Here is a 20,829-nt window from a genome sequence, read left to right as displayed (position 1 = left end):
GCCACCTATGACCCTGCAGCCATGGAAGACCAGAGAGGGACAGTAGGATATCAAAGAGCCGCCAGTGACCCTGCAGCCATGGGAGACTAGAGAGGGACAGTGGGATATCATAGCCATCAGTGACCCTGCAGCCAGTGGAAACCAAAGAGGGACTGTGGTGGAATCACAGAGCCAACAATGACCCTGCTACAATGGGAGACCAGAGAGGGACAGCGGGATATCACAGCCACCAGTGACCCTGCAGCCATGGGAGACCAGAGGACAGTGGGGAATTACAGAGCATCCAGTGACACTAAAGTGATGGGAGACCAGAGAGGGACAGTGGATATTCTGAGCTGCCATTGACCTTGCACCCATGGGAGACCAGAGGGAGACAGTGGGGAATCACAGAACTGCAGCCATGGAAGACCAGAGAGGGATTGTGGGGACTCACAGAGCCTCCAATAAGCCTGCAGCCATGGTAGACCAGAGAGGGACAGTGGGATAATCACAGAGCCATCAGTGACTGCATGCATGGGAGACCAGAGAAGGACTGTTGGGGATTCACAGAGCCGCCAGTGACCCTTCAGCCATCAGTGACTGCATGCATGGGAGACCAAAGAGGGACAGTGGGGAATCACAGAGCATACAGTGACTCTGCAGCTATGGGAGACGATAGAGGGACAGTGGAGTGATTCACAAAGCCACCAGTGACCCTGCAGCCATGGGAGACCATAGAGGGAAAGTGGGGAATGATGAAGTCTCCAATGAACCTGCAGCCATGGGAGAACAGAGAGGGACAGTGAGGGAATCAGAGCCGCTAGTGACCTTGCAGACATGGAAAAATGGAGGGACAGTGGGGGGAATGACAGAGCATCCAGTAATCCAGCGGCCATAGGAGAACATAGGGGGAAAGTGGGGGTTTCTCAAAGCACCCAGTGACCCTACAGCCATGGGATACCAGAGAGGGACAGTGTGGGAATTAGAGCCACCAGTGACCCTGCAGACATGGATGACCAGAGAGGGACAGTAGGGGATTAACAGCCGCCAGTGACCTTGCAGCCATGGGAGCCCAGAGAGGGATAGTGGGGAATTACAGAGCATCCAGTGACACTGCAGCGATGGACAACCAGAGAGGGACAGTGGGGTATTCACAGAGCTGTCAGTGACCCTGCATCCATGGAAGACCAGAGAGGGACAGTGGAGGAATCAGAGCCACCGGTAACCCGGCAGCCATGGGAGACCAGAGACGGAAAGTGGGGGATTCACAGAGCTGCCAGTGACCTTGAAGCCATGTGAGACCAGAGAGGGACAGTGGGATATTACAGATCTGCCAGTGACCCTGCATCCATGGGAGACCAGAGAGGGACAGTGGAGGAATCACAGAGCCACCAGTAACCCGGCAGCCATGGGAGACCAGAGAGGGAAAGTGGGGGAATCACAGAGCCGCCAGTGACCTTTCAGTCATGGCACACCAGAGAGGGACAATGGCTGCAGTGTCACTGGGTATACCAGAGCTGCCAGTGACCCTGCAGTTATGTGAGACCAGAAAGGGACAGTGGGTAATATGAGCCACATGTGACCCAGCAGCAATGAGAGACCAGAGAGGGACCGTGGGGTATCCCAGAGCCACCAGTGACCCTGCTGCCATGGGAGACCAGAGAGGGACAGTGGGGGAATCACAAAGCCACTAATGACCCTGCAGCCATGGGAGACTAGAGAGGGACAGTTGGGGACTCACAGAGCCGCCAGTGACCCTTCAGCCATGGTAGACCAGAGAAGCACAGTGGGGGCATCACAGAGCCCCCAGTGAACTTGCAGCCATGGAAGACCAGAGAGGGACAGTGGGATATCACAGAGCCACTAGTGACCCTGAAGCCATGGACGATTAGAGAGGGACAGTGGGGAATGACAGAGCATCCAGTGACCATGCAGCCATGGAGACCAGAGAGAGACAGTGGGATATCACATAGCTGCCAGTGACCCTGCAGCCATGGGAGACCAGAGAGGAAAAATGGGGGAATTAGAGCCACCAGTGACCCTGCTGCCATGGTCGTCCAAAGAGGGACAGTGTATTGATCACTGATTTGCCAGTGACCCTGCATCCATGGGAGATCAGAGAGGGACAGTGGGGGAATCAAAGAGCCGCCAGTGACTCTTCATCCAAGGGAGACCAGAGAAGGACAGACGGGGGTCACAGAGCTGCTAGTGACCTTGCAGCAATGAGAAACTAATTTGCCAGTGACCCGGCAGCCATGGAGACCAGAGAGGGACAGTGGGGTATTCCAGAGCCATCAGTGACCCTGCTGAGAGGGGCTGTGGGGAATCACAGAGCTGCCAGTGACCTTGCAGCCCGTCCTTATTTCTTGTGAATAACACTTGCTTGGCCCAGTTATCGCAGAGGGCCTTTTATCAACTCCCTGCATATCTTTGTACTTCATGTAAACATTTCTTAATATTATGGTCGGTATTATGCGCACAGTAGTGCCTATTCATTGATACCATTGTGATGGACTTGGCCCTAGCTATAGTTGGACCAGATGGTTCTCAATAGTATAACAATTTAATATTAAAAGAAATAATACATATAAAATATGACAATTAACACAGTGAATCCTTAGACATTAAGGCCACCAAGAGATATTGAATCATATCACCGGTATATTTTTGCTTGTAAAGTATGATGAAAAATTCTCAAGAAGGAACTGACAATGTGAATTCATATTAGTGAAGCCTGTCTGTTATGCATCTCACTGGATACGGAATGTGTATCAATCACTTCGAAAACAGCAGACGAATGCTTAATGTAGGAGATCAATTATCTAGGGACATTCACTAGGTCCAGCAGGGAAATTGTCAAAATCCCAAGGGTGGGAGGGATGAGAAAGCCTGCAGGTATATCTGCTCCTTTTGTCCCTATGGTTTTGGTACTTCTTGGGGGAACAGCAAGCTAGCTGGAAGCGACCGGATATTTCATGTGGAGACTCCCCACTATAGAACCAGTACTTGGGTGTAAGATACAGTTCTATCATTTTTTAATTCCCATTTATTTCTGAGTTGTATTTTTTTTTGTGTGCACTTTGTACCATTTTTATCACTAAAGCTCTGTAGTATTTTCTTGGAATAAATAATATTTTAAACAAGAAGAGGAAAAAGAAACTGCTTTAGGGGGAACGCACTGAAAAAATAGAGTCATAAAACATAGCTTTTAATTCTTTAGCGTTAATAATCCCACAATATATTTATTTGGGAATGAAGCGAAAAAATAGAGGTTAAAATCAGGACATACAAGACATATACACACTATGTGCTCAAAGATAGGAAAATATGTGTTTTTAAAATTACACTTGAATCCTATCTGAAAATGACCTGTTGAATTTTAGCCAGTGATGTAGTGTTATACACACAAAGAGTTGTACCCTTATTGAATGGGTTTTTGGCTACTTTTATTATGAGAGTTTCTTATGTTTTCACTCCTATCGACCACCCCTTAATAATTCGTTTTTAAACCGAGATTAAGGTCACAAAAAATATCACAAAAAATATATTGGTTAGAGAAACTGTTCTCTGTCTTACACCTTTATTGGTGGACAGGGACCTGGTGCCACCTACTGGTGGTTGACCATAACAGTTCTCAGTCTAGTACTTAGATGTGATCGTCTCAATACTTGTCTTTTGGTGCCACCTACTGGTGGTTTAACCAAAATAGGTAAGATTTTAATCAGACTCAGTTTTTTTATATATATGATAGTCTGCTGGTTTTATTGGGGGTCACAAGAGAAGAGTGCAAAAAAATTTTTTTTTATTGTTATGTCTCATTTATAGCGCCAGAACCAAATTCAAGGAGTTTTTAGACAATATAAATTTCACAGTGTCTTGGGTTTCTCAATGTGTTTTTAGAGCGCCCAGGTAGGTATAATGGGTTGTAGGGTGGGATTTGAATTATCCCTTATTTGATCAAGGCAATAGCCCAAATGCACCTGTAAGGTGGTTTATACCTGCTTCACCTCTGGTGTTGTCTATTAACACCTGGGTGGACTAGTGGTTTCCCAATACACTAAAATCACAATATCAACATTTTTAGGCTAACAAGCATATCAGATGGTAGATGTTTAGCCAACGCAAGCGTTTCGCTGACTTTCAGCTTTTTCAAGGCCAACCTGTTTGTCCTAGCTGATGGGTATTTATCTAGATCTCCCACCAATGCAGTGTCTGCGCTGGTATCACGTGCATGCGTGATCCAATCGCCGCTCTGCATTCATATCAATGACACTCCTTTTTGGAATGACGTATCTGTCATCCTCACTCCCCCGTTGGGTCACGTGATCGGGTAACTGCGTCACGTGGTCGGCGTCGCCGTACCAGGTGCACCGCGTCCCGCAGCACGTGATCTGTGAGATCGGGCGTCTTACTGACGTCCGCATCATGTGTACAGTCACGTTGTCTCACATGTGATCCTATACGACCAATCATGTGAGTTGTGGCTCCGTACCCGGAAGTAGGTCTATAATTTCATCCATAACCCCGGCCCTGGAACCGGCATAAAGTATAACATACTGTATAAATATGGTTATTAAACCTTCGTTTTTTATCAGCGCCATTTGTACATTGGTCCCTTCTATCCACAATATCAGAAACAATATCCAGACGGGTTTCACATAATTGTCCCTTAGAGTTTTATGACTAATTGGGTGATTGGTCTTATCGATTATCCATAGCTCTGCATTGAGAGTGTATTGTGTTTCCTAAATAATACAATAACCATATTGAATTAATAATAAAAAGTAGTAAAACATTGGTGTGGTGTGAATCTAGTGAAAAAATATATAGAAGAGTAATTAGTGCTCAGTTTGTGACATGTGGTTCATAAGCAATATGTATATGTTTGTGTACAGTGAAAATAACTGTAAAGTATTTAAAAAGTGATGGTTTGAGAGGGAAGGGGAGTATGGGGTGATAAACACTGTGTTGCAAAATTAAGTGATGATGTGAGTGCTAGGGAAGAAATGAGGGGAGAAAATGCAATGTGAATTAATGTGAAGTGAGTAAATGTTAAATGTTACACCTTAATGTAAATAGTGTAGTATTTCGTGAACAAAAAGGGGCTGTTAACCTCATTGTAATGTGGGTTCAGTCCCATTATCATAGTTAATCTTAAATGACTCCCTATTGGGCCAATTTACAGTACAGTTGATGTCATATGGAATAAAATAACGTTTCTTTGTTTTCGTGAAAATCTCAGAGGAGCGGGATTTTCTTATTCGAATTTACAGAGGACATTAAGACCCCATAAAAAAGAAAAGAAGAAGAAGGGGGAAGAAAAGGGGAGGAAAGGAGTGAAAAAGGGAAGGGAAAAGAGGAGGAAAATGCTCTTTCATGGGGAATATATGTGAATATCTGAGAAGATGAAGAAGAAGAGGGGGGCGAGATGATTTCTCATTAAATTAACAAATATATAGATCCTACTGATGATCTTTTCTCATCTTTTTCCCTTTCAGGGTTTCCGGGGTTCGAGGCTCAGAGTTTACCACTCAACGGTAAGTATATTATATTTGTTATGCAGGTGTAGTAGAAAGTATGAAGGGAGGATTTATTATTATATTCATTACATATCCTCGGAGGGTTTTAAAATGTTATTTCTTCCTCTATTGGTGGAATATAAAAAAATAAGGATGGGAAAGTTTTTTAAGGCTGGTATAATCAATCATGTCTCAGATCGTCTCATCAGATTATCTATTTATTATGCAGATATGATAGAGAATATAAAGGGAGAATCTTTTGTTATATTCTTTATATATATTACCCTCGGAGGGTTTAAGATGTTATTTCTTCCTTTGTTGATGGAATATAAAAGGAGTCAGGATAGAGAGGTTTTTAAGGCTGGTATAATCTATCATGTCTCAGATCGTCTCATCAGAGAAAGGGCACATAACTGTTTGCCTCATTGAGTCCCTTCGGGAAGAGACTGTCCAAAAGATAAATCATTTTGGTCTCAAAACGTAAAAGCTGTTTGTCCAAATCACCGCCCCGTATGCCCAACTGAATGTGTCTCATTCCGATAGCCATGAGGCCCTTAGGGTCTCCATTGTGTTCTCGCAGGAAGTGCCTGGCAACTGAGGTGAGATTTTTGAACTTCTTTCCACATGGGCACTCCAGATGATATACGGTGCCAACAGTGGTACAGGTTATTAGACTCTGTATTTTCCATATTTTTGAATTTTTGTCGATGAAGTCTTCCTTAGGAACCATAAATTTACAGGCTTTACAGTGGCCACAGCTCTTAGAGCCTTTTCTGTTGAATCTTGGTTCGCATATCTTGGGTAAGTGGCTCTGAACCAGGTGATCTTTGATGTTGCGTGATCTTCTCCAGCACGTTTGTATTCTGGGTGGTAGGATGGCATTAAGATCTTATACAATATTTCTAATACATATTTCCAGTTTCTGATTTTGTATTCTGAGGACTTTAAGCCAAGGAAGAGCGGTCAACGTTACCTTTGTTTTTATACTGCATTGGGTGGTCAGGGGCAGCAAGGCGCTCCTAGCGCAATTTGAAAGCGTTAAATCAGGCTTTGTTGGTGGCAGCATACCTCATAGAGGGGACTCGTGTGTCCAAAGTGAATCCCAGTCACGACCTTAGCTGCTCAGGTTGACTTATCTAGAGGAGCTAATATGTCACACCCATATTAGCAGATAATTGCAACAGGAGTGGGAAGAACAATGGCATCTGTATTACCTTCCTGGTTATCTACACTGGGAAATCGCTTTCTTGGTCTCCCATTGTATCCCATTATCTCCCAGGGCTGCAACCTCCTAGCCCTATTTCCACTGCAATGGCTCCTTGCTGCTCTGTACCTCTGACCAGCGGGGCTAGTCTCCCAATATAAAGCAGTCAGCAGGAGACTACGTCCCTCTGGTAATGGCTCCTTGCTGCTCTGTAGTTCTGGTCACCGGGGCTAGGCTCCTGATTTCCAGCAGTCAGCCTGAGACTACATCCCTCTGATATTGGCTCCTTGCTGCTCTGTACTTCTGACCACTGGGGCTAGGCTCCCGATACCCAGCAGTCAGCCTGTGATGACGACACTCTGGTAATGGCTCCTTGCTGCTCTGTAGTTCTGGTCTCCGGGGCAAGGCTCCTGATACTCAATGTGGTTATTTTGGTTCACTCTTTCTGACAAAATTCTTCTTAGATGGACAAAACCATGTGCACTGCAGGGGGCAGATGTAAAATGTGCAGAAAGAATTAGATTTGGGTGAGTTATTTTGCTTCTGTGCAGGGAAAATACTGACTGCTTTATTTTTATACTGCAATATAGATCTCACTTTGAAGTAAAACCCCACCAAATCTAATTCTCTCTGCACAAGTTACATCTGACCCACCTGCAGTGCACATGGTTTTGTCCATCTAAGAAGGATTTTGTCAGAAAGAATGAACCAAAATAACCCCCTATGTCCCTCTTGTATTGGCTCATTGCTGCTCTGTACTTCTGACCACCGGAGCAAGGGACCACCCAGCAGTCAACCTGGGGCTACGTCCCTCTTGTAATGGCTCCTTGCTGCTCTGTAGTTCTGTTTGCCAGGGCTAGGCTCCTGAGTCTGGGATGTCCCTCTGGTAATGGCTCCTTGCTGCTCTGTACTTCTGACCACCGGGACTAGGATCCTCATACCCAGCATTCAGCCTGAGACTTCGTAATTCTGGTAATGGCTCTTTGCTGCTCTGTACTTCTGACCACTGGGGCTAGGCTCCCGATACCCAGAAGTCAGCCTGAGACTACGCCCCTCTAGTAATGGCTCCTTGCTGCTCAGAGGGCTAGGATCCCGATACCCAGAAGTCAGCCTGAGACTACTGGGTATCAGAAGATGTAACCATGCTTCAAAATGATCTTGCAATTCTAGATGAGTGGGCAAAAAAATGGAAGATGAGGTTCAATGTAGATAAATGTAAGGTTATGCACCTTGGGAGACACAACCAGTGTGCAAGTTACAACCTTAGCGGAGAGGAACTGGGTAATTCCATACTTGGTCAAAAAAAAGAAAAAAGAGTTTGTACGGATGCACTCCTTACTGGACAATCATGGGAAATATAATTGGTTTTATTCCTTTTCAAATATTGTTAAAAAGTGGAGGTTCCTTTTATCTTTATTAGGACCATGATGGATAAGGAAGCCACCACATGTAGCGAAATAAGGGGTTAAAAGATTTTTTACATTGATCAACAGACAGTGAGTAAGAGAGAAAATGTGATTTAAAGATTTTAAAAGTGTAGGTAGATCCGAATGTTGGTGTTAGTACTCTGATATCAATTGGGGTGTATTCCCGCTAGAGTCCTTACATCTGATTTCAAATCTGTATCAATAAAGAAATATTACCACACGTGTTTATTTATTATTGCTTTGTGGGGGCTTTTCTTGGGTATAATGGGTTGAATATTCTGAGATATGTCAGTGTGGTATTCCACCCATAGGAGGTCCCTCGATATATTTAGTATAATTTAGGGATAGATTTCCCATATACCAAAATGTGTGTTTCACAGAGGACGTTTATTAAAGGGGTGAGTTCCCCACAGGTATCTCAACAGGATGCAGTTATTATAGTTTAGGGGTGAATTCCCCACGGGGGTTTTTGCCGGTTAGTCACAAGTTCGTAAATCTCCCGGACAAATCACCGTATCTTGATACTGGTTCACCTATATAGGTAAATCGACTCCTAAGTAGCAGGAGGTATCTCAAATTGTGATAATATACCAGTTAGTTGGTACACTCCCTATGGGAGTCCCTAGGTATATACACCCATACAGAATCTACGTATTTTAGGGGTATATTCCCCAAAGGGTGTTTCATACACTAACCCAGAATCAATGTAATCAACGTAATTAGGGATATCTTCCCAAAGAGTGTTACATACATTGACCCAGATTCAATACAGTTAGGGGTATTTTCCCAGAGAGTGTGCTCCCATATAATTTTAGGGTTGAATTCCCTGTGGGAGTCCTAAGGTATATGCACTGGTATAGAGTCTATATAATTAGGGGTGTATTCCCCATAGAGTGTTGAGTACACTGGCACAGAGTCGATGTAATTAGGGGTATCTTCCCCAAATAGTGTTACACACACTGGTACAGAGTCAATATAATTAGGGATATCTCCCCCAGAGAGTGTGATCCCATATAATTTTTAGGGTCAAATTCCCTGTAAAAATCCCAACAAGATTTATTAGAAATGATAAGAATTCAGAATTTTCTACTAGGGTAGCCCAATGCAATTTTTACATAAACAAGCAATATTTCATCGTGGGGGGTGTGTATTCCCCTTTAAATTGGTGGTAATTGGTTCTAAGTGTGTATATGTAGGATCACTTTATAAAAACATGAAGGTGTATTCCTATTCATTCAAATTACTGTATACCAAATTTTTCTGGTACCGTGAAGACTTAGACCATTTAGTATGGATCAAGAGGTTATTTCAGCCCAATAGAGAGAGTTTTTCTCACACTCTATGCTTCTTAATATCAAACAGAGTTTTATAATGATACTAAGAAGTTTGTTAAATAAGTTTGCACATTGTGGTCATGGTTTCTGAGACAAATTGATACTTTGTCTTCATATACTTTATGTGCTCGGAGGTACAGCAGCGACACCTGCTGAAAAATGAAGGGTACTGCTATTTAGGCACCTTTCATATGGTACACGGTGCTGGGCTGTATTAAATGCTGCCAGATATGCGTAAATAGGCAAGACCACTGTCTGGTCTATTAGCAGTGGCTGCTGCAAATATTCTGGCTATAACCTCCTGGATACAGATTAAGTAAGGACGCTAAGTATATCACAATAATAGTAGAAAATACATTTCTGAACTAAACACCAAACATTCTATCTAACGCTACACAGGCAGGACACGTGTTTCGCTAAATGAGCTTCTTCAAGCTGACCACTGGATTGATCCCAGGCTCGGATATTTATTAGGCTAGTTCAGCCAATGACGGTGCTGGTTTCCATCACATGGGACGTCTGCGCCAATGATCTGGCGTCATCTATTCCGCCCTCTCATGTCTGGTGCCCTTCTTGATGTAGTCGCGCTATTCACCTGGTGCCTACGTACCACATGTAATTCAGCGGCCAATCGTCTGCTGACATTGTCAGAACCCGGAAGTATCTTCCGGGTTTGTAGTTACCCTGCGCTATGTATAATGCATTCATCAGGGTATCGTAAGTCCATTTTACCGTTATTAGAGCTAAATTCATTCTGGTCATTTAGCATGTGGGTCTCAAGAGATCCTTCTGAGTGTGCCACCGTTTTGTCTGGTGATCATAACTTTATTGTTAATACACATATCGTATGTGTTGGGTTTGATTATACCTATTACTGCTAGGGACCCCTTCCTCTGTATATGGTATGCTTCCATCCAAAGTGTGTCCCAGAATCTGTATTGGTTGTCTATTCCCTCTGTACCATTGCTGTGGTACGGAATTCCCTCCTTGCATCTTTATAAACCAGTAGTGCATAGACGTGTAGGTTTCATGATAGTGAAGGACAGTTGATATGGAAATTTTCCTAATGTGTAGAAGGAATAAATTGAGTGCATATCAGAAATATAAAAATATAAAAAGACGAACTGGAGTGAATAAAAATGAAAACACACACAAACGTGCAAAATGGTGCTGATGATGCAATATTGTGAACATAAAAATGGGATAATAATAATAAAAAATAAAAAGTAAATAAAACAATATGGAGATTGCTGTGCAGTCAGATCAATAAGTCTGGCTGGTATTGTGATGGTATACATGGTAAGTGGCTGCTCTTTATTTATATGTGTGGGGCAGTTTCTGTCAAAAAACACAAGCATTGTCATGTGGTTGGTGTGGTCCCCTCCTATTGGGGATCAGAATATGTTGTTGAAACAACATGGATAGGTGCAAGGATTCGGGATTGGATAGATGTTGTTGGTGATTCTAATTAAATTCTGATTGGAAGGGTATAGATGTTGGTTTTACAGCATCTGAATTGAGGGGTCATAAGTTCAGTACATTTTTTATATATGGTCGAGTCAAGTGCCCCAGAGTGTTTATGGGGTATCATCTGGTTGGTATTCTGGGTTTAGGATGTAATTTCTAGGTTGGCATTTTGAGGTTTTTGGTACTGTTCATGTGTGCCAAAATGTAGGCCAGAATGCAGTTACGAGTTTTTAGGGGTATCTTAATATCTCTAATGCGTTGCCTTGGTGGGTGTATACATATAGTACCAAACCACATCAAGGCTATGATTAGGGTTTTTATGATACATGATCATTTGAGTCACATATTCTTGATGCATAGATACAAATACATTGTTTAGTGATGTTGGTGTTCCGATATCAACAAATTATTCATTTGAGGAGTGATATAATTGAGTGTGTCGTGACATCTTGTCTAGGTATTGGGTAAGTATTTCTTGTTTGGTGATATTGGTATTTAGTTACCATCAAGGACTAGAGACATAGATTGGAGGTAAGTACATCATGTCCTTTCATCTGGATCGACAAGAAGCCAGAGATGACATTGATTATAAGGTAAGTATAACATTGTATTTCTCAATGCGTTGTCTTGGTAAGTCTTTGATATATGATCTGGATGAGTGTATATATCCAGTCACAGATAAAATTAGAGCTGAAATCAGAGAGTTGTTTCACTTTCGCCCCGTTGGATACAATTGGGTCGTAGGTTGGGAGGGGGGGGGGGGGTTTGTTGTTTTAGAAAGAGACAGGAGGGGAGGACGAGAGAAAGAGATGGATATTAACCTTCACAGGCACTCTTAAGAGGTAAGATGTTCACATTTTATTCTCCAAGAAAAGGAAGATAACTGTTATACTCGTTGAGGCCTTTGGGTTGCAGGCAATCCATCAGGTATATCATCTTGGTTTCAATTTTTAACAACTCTTTGTCCATATCTCCCCCTCTAATTCCCAGTTGAACATGTCTCATGCCAAAGACTTTCAATCCTTTTGAGTCACTGTTGTGTACTCGCATGAAGTGCCTGGCTACTGGGCCCAAATTGAGCCCAGTAGCCAGGCCCAAATTGAGCCCAGTAGCCAGGCAACGCATTGAGAAATACAATGTTATACTTACCTTATAATCAATGTCATCTCTGGCTTCTTGTCGATCCAGATGAAAGGACATGATGTACTTACCTCCAATCTATGTCTCTAGTCCTTGATGGTAACTAAATACCAATATCACCAAACAAGAAATACTTACCCAATACCTAGACAAGATGTCACGACACACTCAATTATATCACTCCTCAAATGAATAATTTGTTGATATCGGAACACCAACATCACTAAACAATGTATTTGTATCTATGCATCAAGAATATGTGACTCAAATGATCATGTATCATAAAAACCCTAATCATAGCCTTGATGTGGTTTGGTACTATATGTATACACCCACCAAGGCAACGCATTAGAGATATTAAGATACCCCTAAAAACTCGTAACTGCATTCTGGCCTACATTTTGGCACACATGAACAGTACCAAAAACCTCAAAATGCCAACCTAGAAATTACATCCTAAACCCAGAATACCAACCAGATGATACCCCATAAACACTCTGGGGCACTTGACTCGACCATATATAAAAAATGTACTGAACTTATGACCCCTCAATTCAGATGCTGTAAAACCAACATCTTTACCCTTCCAATCAGAATTTAATTAGAATCACCAACAACATCTATCAAATCCCGAATCCTTGCACCTATCCATGTTGTTTCAACAACATATTCTGATCCCCAATAGGAGGGGACCACACCAACCACATGACAATGCTTGTGTTTTTTGACAGAAACTGCCCCACACATATAAATAAAGAGCAGCCACTTACCATGTATACCATCACAATACCAGCCAGACTTATTGATCTGACTGCACAGCAATCTCCATATTGTTTTATTTACTTTTTATTTTTTATTATTATTATCCCATTTTTATGTTCACAATATTGCATCATCAGCACCATTTTGCACGTTTGTGTGTGTTTTCATTTTTATTCACTCCAGTTCGTCTTTTTATATTTTTATATTTCTGATATGCACTCAATTTATTCCTTCTACACATTAGGAAAATTTCCATATCAACTGTCCTTCACTATCATGAAACCTACACGTCTATGCACTACTGGTTTATAAAGATGCAAGGAGGGAATTCCGTACCACAGCAATGGTACAGAGGGAATAGACAACCACTTTGGATGGAAGCATACCATATACAGAGGAAGGGGTCCCTAGCAGGAATAGGTATAATCAAACCCAACACATACGATATGTGTATTAACAATAAAGTTATGATCACCAGACAAAACGGTGGCACACTCAGAAGGATCTCTTGAGACCCACATGCTAAATGACCAAAATGAATTTAGCTCTAATAACGGTAAAATGGACTTACGATACCCTGATGAATGCATTATACATAGCGCAGGGTAACTACAAACCCGGAAGATACTTCCGGGTTCTGACAATGTCAGCAGACGATTGGCCGCTGAATTACATGTGACAAGTCACGTGGTGCGACGTAGGCACCACGTGAATAGCGCGACTACATCAAGAAGGGCACCAGACATGAGAGGGCGGAAGTGATGACGCCAGATCATTGGCGCAGACGTCCCATGTGACGGAAACCAGCACCGTCATTGGCTGAACTAGCCTAATAAATATCCGAGCCTGGGATCAATCCAGTGGTCAGCTTGAAGAAGCTCATTTAGCGAAACACGTGTCCTGCCTGTGTAGCGTTAGATAGAATGTTTGGTGTTTAGTTCAGAAATGTATTTTCTACTATTATTGTGATATACTTAGCGTCCTTACTTAATCTGTATCCAGGAGGTTATAGCCAGAATATTTGCAGCAGCCACTGCTAATAGACCAGACAGTGGTCTTGCCTATTTACGCATATCTGGCAGCATTTAATACAGCCCAGCACCGTGTACCATATGAAAGGTGCCTAAATAGCAGTACCCTGCATTTTTCAGCAGGTGTCGCTGCTGTACCTCCGAGCACATAAAGTATATGAAGACAAAGTATCAATTTGTCTCAGAAACCATGACCACAATGTGCAAACTTATTTAACAAACTTCTTAGTATCATTATAAAACTCTGTTTGATATTAAGAAGCATAGAGTGTGAGAAAAACTCTCTCTATTGGGCTGAAATAACCTCTTGATCCATACTAAATGGTCTAAGTCTTCACGGTACCAGAAAAATTTGGTATACAGTAATTTGAATGAATAGGAATACACCTTCATATTTTTATAAAGTGATCCTACATATGCACACTTAGAACCAATTACCACCAATTTAAAGGGGAATACACACCCCCCACGATGAAATATTGCTTGTTTATGTAAAAATTGCATTGGGCTACCCTAGTAGAAAATTCTGAATTCTTATCATTTCTAATAAATCTTGTTGGGATTTTTACAGGGAATTTGACCCTAAAAATTATATGGGATCACACTCTCTGGGGGAGATATCCCTAATTATATTGACTCTGTACCAGTGTGTGTAACACTATTTGGGGAAGATACCCCTAATTACATCGACTCTGTGCCAGTGTACTCAACACTCTATGGGGAATACACCCCTAATTATATAGACTCTATACCAGTGCATATACCTTAGGACTCCCACAGGGAATTCAACCCTAAAATTATATGGGAGCACACTCTCTGGGAAAATACCCCTAACTGTATTGAATCTGGGTCAATGTATGTAACACTCTTTGGGAAGATATCCCTAATTACGTTGATTACATTGATTCTGGGTTAGTGTATGAAACACCCTTTGGGGAATATACCCCTAAAATACGTAGATTCTGTATGGGTGTATATACCTAGGGACTCCCATAGGGAGTGTACCAACTAACTGGTATATTATCACAATTTGAGATACCTCCTGCTACATAGGAGTCGATTTACCTATATAGGTGAACCAGTATTAAGATACGGTGATTTGTCCGGGAGATTTACGAACTTGTGACTAACCGGCAAAAACCCCCGTGGGGAATTCACCCCTAAACTATAATAACTGCATCCTGTTGAGATACCTGTGGGGAACTCACCCCTTTAATAAACGTCCTCTGTGAAACACACATTTTGGTATATGGGAAATCTATCCCTAAATTATACTAAATATATCGAGGGACCTCCTATGGGTGGAATATCACACTGACATATCTCAGAATATTCAACCCATTATACCCAAGAAAAGCCCCCACAAAGCAATAATAAATAAACACGTGTGGTAATATTTCTTTATTGATACAGATTTGAAATCAGATGTAAGGACTCTAGCGGGAATACACCCCAATTGATATCAGAGTACTAACACCAACATTCGGATCTACCTACACTTTTAAAATCTTTAAATCACATTTTCTCTCTTACTCACTGTCTGTTGATCAATGTAAAAAATCTTTTAACCCCTTATTTCGCTACATGTGGTGGCTTCCTTATCCATCATGGTCCTAATAAAGATAAAAGGAACCTCCACTTTTTAACAATATTTGAAAAGGAATAAAACCAATTATATTTCCCATGATTGTCCAGTAAGGAGTGCATCCGTACAAACTCTTTTTTCTTTTTTTTTTGACTTTGTATGCTAATGTTTGGGATAGCACCCCCACTGTTGTGAACCGACATACAGTGGTAGATTGCCCGCCAAACAGAGGGCATCAATTTTCTATTTTTTGTGTGCAGAACCCGCCCAAACCCCTATCTAATTCCATACTTGAAAAGGATTTGGAGTCCAAATAGACAGCAATCTAGGATGTAGTGCCCATTATAATGTAGCTACAAAAAAGGCCAACAAAATTCTGGCATGTATTAAGAGGGGAATGGAAACTAGGGATTTAAGGGTAATTATGCCACTATATAAAGCATTGGTGAGACCTCACCTAGAGTACGGAGTACAGTTCTGGGCCCCACACTATAAAAAGGACATCATAGAATTAGAAAAAGTCCAAAGGCGAGCAACAAAGCTTATTAGGGGAATGGAGAATTTAAGCTACGGGGAGAGATTAAGCAATTTGGGACTATTTACATTAGAAAAGAGACGTTTAAGGGGGGACATGCTCAACATGTACAAGTATATCAAGGGCCAATATAAGGAACTGTCACACACCCTATTTTCTACTAGAAAGGAATCTAGGACGCGAGGGCATGAGTATAGATTAGAAGAAAAAAGATTTCATTCAGCTAGTAGAAAGAATTTCTTTACGGTCAGAACAGTCAAACTCTGGAACTCTCTTCCCAGAGAGGTGGTAACGGCTGGCTCATTAAATGCGTTCAAGGCAAAGTGGGACAAACATTTACTGGAGAAAAACATCCATGGGTACAAATAAGAAATATAATTTGTCTGTAAAATACCAGAACCTACCAAATCAGCAATGGATATCTATACCAGGTTGAACTAGATGGACGCAAGTCTTTTTTCAGCCTTACCTACTATGTAACTATGTAACTACGCCCCTCTAGTAATGGCTCCTTGCTGCTCAGAGGGCTAGGATCCCGATACCCAGCAGTCAGCCTGACTACGTCCCTCTGGTAATGGCTCCTTGCTGCTCTGTACTCCTGACCACCAGGACTAGGCTCCTGATACTCAGCAGTCAGCCTGAGACTACGGCACTCTGGTCCCCCGAGTCTCTGAATGTCTCTCTGCCATCTCATCTTGGATGTCTTCTCGCCAATTCAAACTCAATATTTCCAAAACGGAATTACTTATATTCCCACCAACCAAGATTAGTTACCATCCTGATATTCAGGGAATCTTAAAAAGGAACTGTGGGAAACACTAAAAAAAGTGCTCGAATCACTATTAAATACATACCAAAAGTCAATAAGGGTAAATTCAATAAATAAAAGCCATCATGGTTGGACAAAAAAAAAGTAAGGAAAGCAATCAACAATAAAACAAGAGCATTTAAATTTTATAAGGATAACGCGAATGAGGGGGCGTTCGGCAAATACAAAGAATTAAACAAAATTTGTAAAGAGGTAATCAAAGTAGCTAAAAGGGGAAATGAAGAGCGCATAGCCGCTGAGAGCAAAACCAATCCCAAGGAATTTTTCAAGTACATAAATAGTAAACGATTAAAGAGAACATCGATCCATTAACCAATATCAATGGTAAAAGTTTTACATGGAATAAGGGAAAAGCAGAACTATTAAATGAGTTGTTCTCATCAGTGTTTACTAGGGAAGAGCAGACAGTGGAGCATACAGGTACCACAAATGGGATGAACAAGCCAGATCTGAATATTGCTTTCACGACCGAAGAGATAATATTGCGGCTCAGCAAAATCAAAACAAACAAATCACCAGGCCCAGACGGGATTCACACAAGAGGTTGATAAATAAAATGGAGGACCTGGGATTAGGGGTAAGAATCTGTAAATGGGTAGGGAACTGGCTGTGTAATAGAGAGAAGAGGCTGGTTGTGAACAGTGCAGTATCAAAGATGATACTGGTACTAAGTGGGGTGCCACAGGGGTCAGTACTGGCGTCCACTTTATTTAACATTTTTTAACGATATTGGGCTGGGATTACTCAGCAACACTTCCATCTTTGCTGATGACACAAAACTGAGTAGAGTAATTAGATCAACCGAGGATGTCTCTGCACTTCAGAATGATCTCAATAAAACTAGATGAGTGGACAAAAAAAATGGAAGATGAGGTTCAATGTGGATAAATGCAAGGTTATGCACCTTGAGAGACATAACCAGTGTGCTAGTTATAATCTAAGGCCAGTATTCAATGGCCGGGGGTCGTGGGCGGCAGCGAATCCTGTGTAGGATTCGCTGCCCTTTCGCCTTGGATTCTCCCTGCTGGGAGATTCGCCGGCAGCCGCCCGTCCCCTGTATTCAATGCATCAGGGGCTCTCAGCCCCTGACAGCGAAAATTGACCCCCATGACGAATTGCTCTCCCCTGCTTCTGTGGCTACACTGCCACTGCAGGGGATGGAGCGGAGTCCCGGCCGGGGAGCGCACTAATGCTGCCGGGAGCCCCTGCACAGCCTGACGAGTCCAGCAGCAGACCTCCGGATCAAGCAGCCCCGGCGCTGACATCTGCTATCACCGTGCTGGGGCTGCCAGAGCCAGAGGTCTGCTACTGCTGGAGCCGTCCCCGTCAGCTAATGTCCCCTGCATATCTCCCCCCCCCCCGTCCCTTCACCTCCCTCCCCTCACCTCACCCCCAGCAAAGCAGCACACGTGTCCCACCTGTGGGGTGTCCGGACACTAGTGGGGGTGAAGAAGGGCTTGCAGGGTGCTGCTGGGGTCGGAGCCGCTGCACTCACTGGTCCCGATCGTGCCTATGTAATGATCGGGACCAGTGTGCAGTGAATATATGAATATTAATGAGCGGCTCCGGCTCCCGGCCCCCTGCTGGCGAATGTGTAAAAAAAAATATTACAAATATATTGTTTAAAAAAAAAAAAAAAATATTACAAATATATTAATGTGCTGCAAGTATATGAATAAAAATAGCATGCCCTTTCATAGAAAAAAAATTCTGATTTTTTAACACCAAAAAAAAAAATAAAAAACGCTTTAATTTAAAAGATCACATTACAGTTCACCTAAAAAAGATGACGGATGCTAAATGGAGAATCATGGCGAAAATCAATGGAGAAAGCAGTTCTCCATTTGAGCATTGAATACACTGTCGGCGAATTCCACTAAAAACCCCATTGAAAATCACAGGCGAATTGTGGAGAATCATTTACGGCGAATCGGCAGACATTCGCTGTTCATTTGTGGCGAATTGCCTCCATTGAATATGGCGAATTGTTTTTTCTAACAGAAAATTCGCCGTTAACCCAGCGAATTGCCAGATTCACTGAAAAAAACGGCGAATCTGAGGCATTGAATACTGGCCTATGTGGGAAGGCTTTGGGTAATTCAGTACTGGAAAAGGATCTAGGAGTCCAAATATATATCAAACTGGGGTGTAGTGCTCAATGTCACAATGTCTGGCTGACAGCTTTCTCAATGAAAGAGAAAGCTGTCAGCCAGACAGCGAAACATGTCAGGGAGCACCTGCTGATTTTATTTATTGGGCACTTTTGGTTGTTATTGGACTTCCCGTATTGGAGACTGACTGCATTTTATACCCTTGGAAAAAATAGCTGAAAGAAGCTTCATTCTCATCCAAACTACCTTTGGGATACCACCACCTGCACACTGTGGATTACAATTTTGCATTATTGTTGAGGACACCCCCAATTCAATCAGGGCCTGCAGATATCCTCCAGCGTTATTCAATAATATCCAGCAAGGTTTATGGATCCCCTTTTCACCCAGCTTCAAGATGGCTTAACCCAGGGGTGGCCAGACTTTCGGACTTGGGGATCTACTGTAAATGTAAAAAATCTTTTGGGATCTACCATAGTAAACAATAATAATGCGATACATAAACAAACAAAACATTCATTTTAGGCTCTAATGAAAGGGTGTTTAACACATAAAATTATTGGCAATGTGAAGTTGTTGCATGAGGCTGCATGTCTTGTGTGAACTCCCTAAACGACGGTTCCAAGCTAGTTAGGCACATATGAAGGCAGTATTTTAAATGCTCATCAGTCATACGGCTTCTGTATCTTGATTTAATTATTTTCATTTGTGAAAAAGCAGATTCACAAAGGTAGGTTGACCCAAAAAATGCTGTCAAATGAAGAGCTACTGATCTCAAGCATGGATACAGTTCTGCACTGAGTAGTTTCCAAAAATTATTATCAGAAGCTCTTGCTTTCAAAGGGATATCAGATTGCAGTTTTAATATTTCTTCCTCTACATTTGATGTATTCAGATTGAACATAGAGGAGATATTACCAGAAATTTCAGCAATGTCAACATCAGCAAATGGAAATGACATGAAGGCTAGGATAGGTTCAAGCTGCTTAATGTCCTGAAATCGCCTCTCTAGTTCTTCCCAAAGATTTTGGATCTCAGCACAGAATGTATCATATGTGCTGCTGCTCTTGGGATTCTTTTCTATCATTTTCTCAAAACTGGGAAAATTCCTCAAAATTCCCTTTGAAAGCTGTGACTTTAAAAACTGCAATTTTGATTTTAAAGCATTTATTGAACTTATTAATTGGATAATATTTTTATCCTTGCCCTGAAGTTCAAGGTTAAATGCATTGCAGTGACTGGTTAAATCGGTTAGAAAAGCTAGCTGTAGCAACCATGATGAATCATGCAGCTGAGATGGACTTTCTCCAAGTGATTCCAAGAACTCCGTTATTTCAGGCAACAAGGACTGGAATCGTTCTAAGAACTGCCCCCGACTAAGCCATCTTACATCATTATACAACAGCAGGTCTTCATATTCAGCCTCACTTTCCTCCAGTAGAGTACGAAAAAGTCGTCTTCGTAAACTCCTTGCACGAACTGAGTTTACGATTTTCATTGCAATGTCCATAACATCATCCATGTTTAAAACTTTAGCACACAGTGCATTCTGATGTATAACACAATGGATTCTTGTAAAATCAGGAAAATCCTCATTGTTTTTACATAGTGCAAGAAACCCATTATTCTTGCCAACCATGGCTGGGGCTCCATCTGTGGCAATGCACACTAGTTTGCTAAGAGGAAGATTATTTTCCTTGGCAAAATTCAGAAAGCCTTGGTAAATGTCTTCACCTCTAGTTTTTCCCTTCATAGGGATGAGAGTTAAAAGCTCCTCCATACTACTCATATCAGGAAAAAACATTCTTATAAACACAATTAATTGTGAAGTATCCACTCTATCCGTGGATTCATCAAACTGCAAGGAAAAGTAACAACAGTTACTGATGTGTTTTCTCACTTGCCT

The 20,829-nt window shown here is 42.0% G+C and overlaps 1 long non-coding RNA gene across 1 annotated transcript in view; it reads left to right on the top strand.

The window, feature by feature from the left end:
- LOC146045951 (uncharacterized) overlaps positions 1-20,829 on the top strand; it is a 221,064-nt gene that overhangs the window by 92,377 nt on the left and 107,858 nt on the right. Inside the window, exon 3 of the long non-coding RNA XR_014465692.1 lies at positions 5,478-5,516. This is a non-coding gene — a long non-coding RNA (uncharacterized LOC146045951). The remainder of the gene's footprint in view (positions 1-5,477; positions 5,517-20,829) is intronic.

Source organism: Crinia signifera, chromosome 11, assembly GCF_055691185.1.
Source record: "Crinia signifera chromosome 11, ASM5569118v1, whole genome shotgun sequence".
In the NCBI taxonomy this organism is placed as follows: domain Eukaryota; kingdom Metazoa; phylum Chordata; class Amphibia; order Anura; family Myobatrachidae; genus Crinia; species Crinia signifera.
This window is presented reverse-complemented; position numbering and strand designations above follow the sequence as displayed.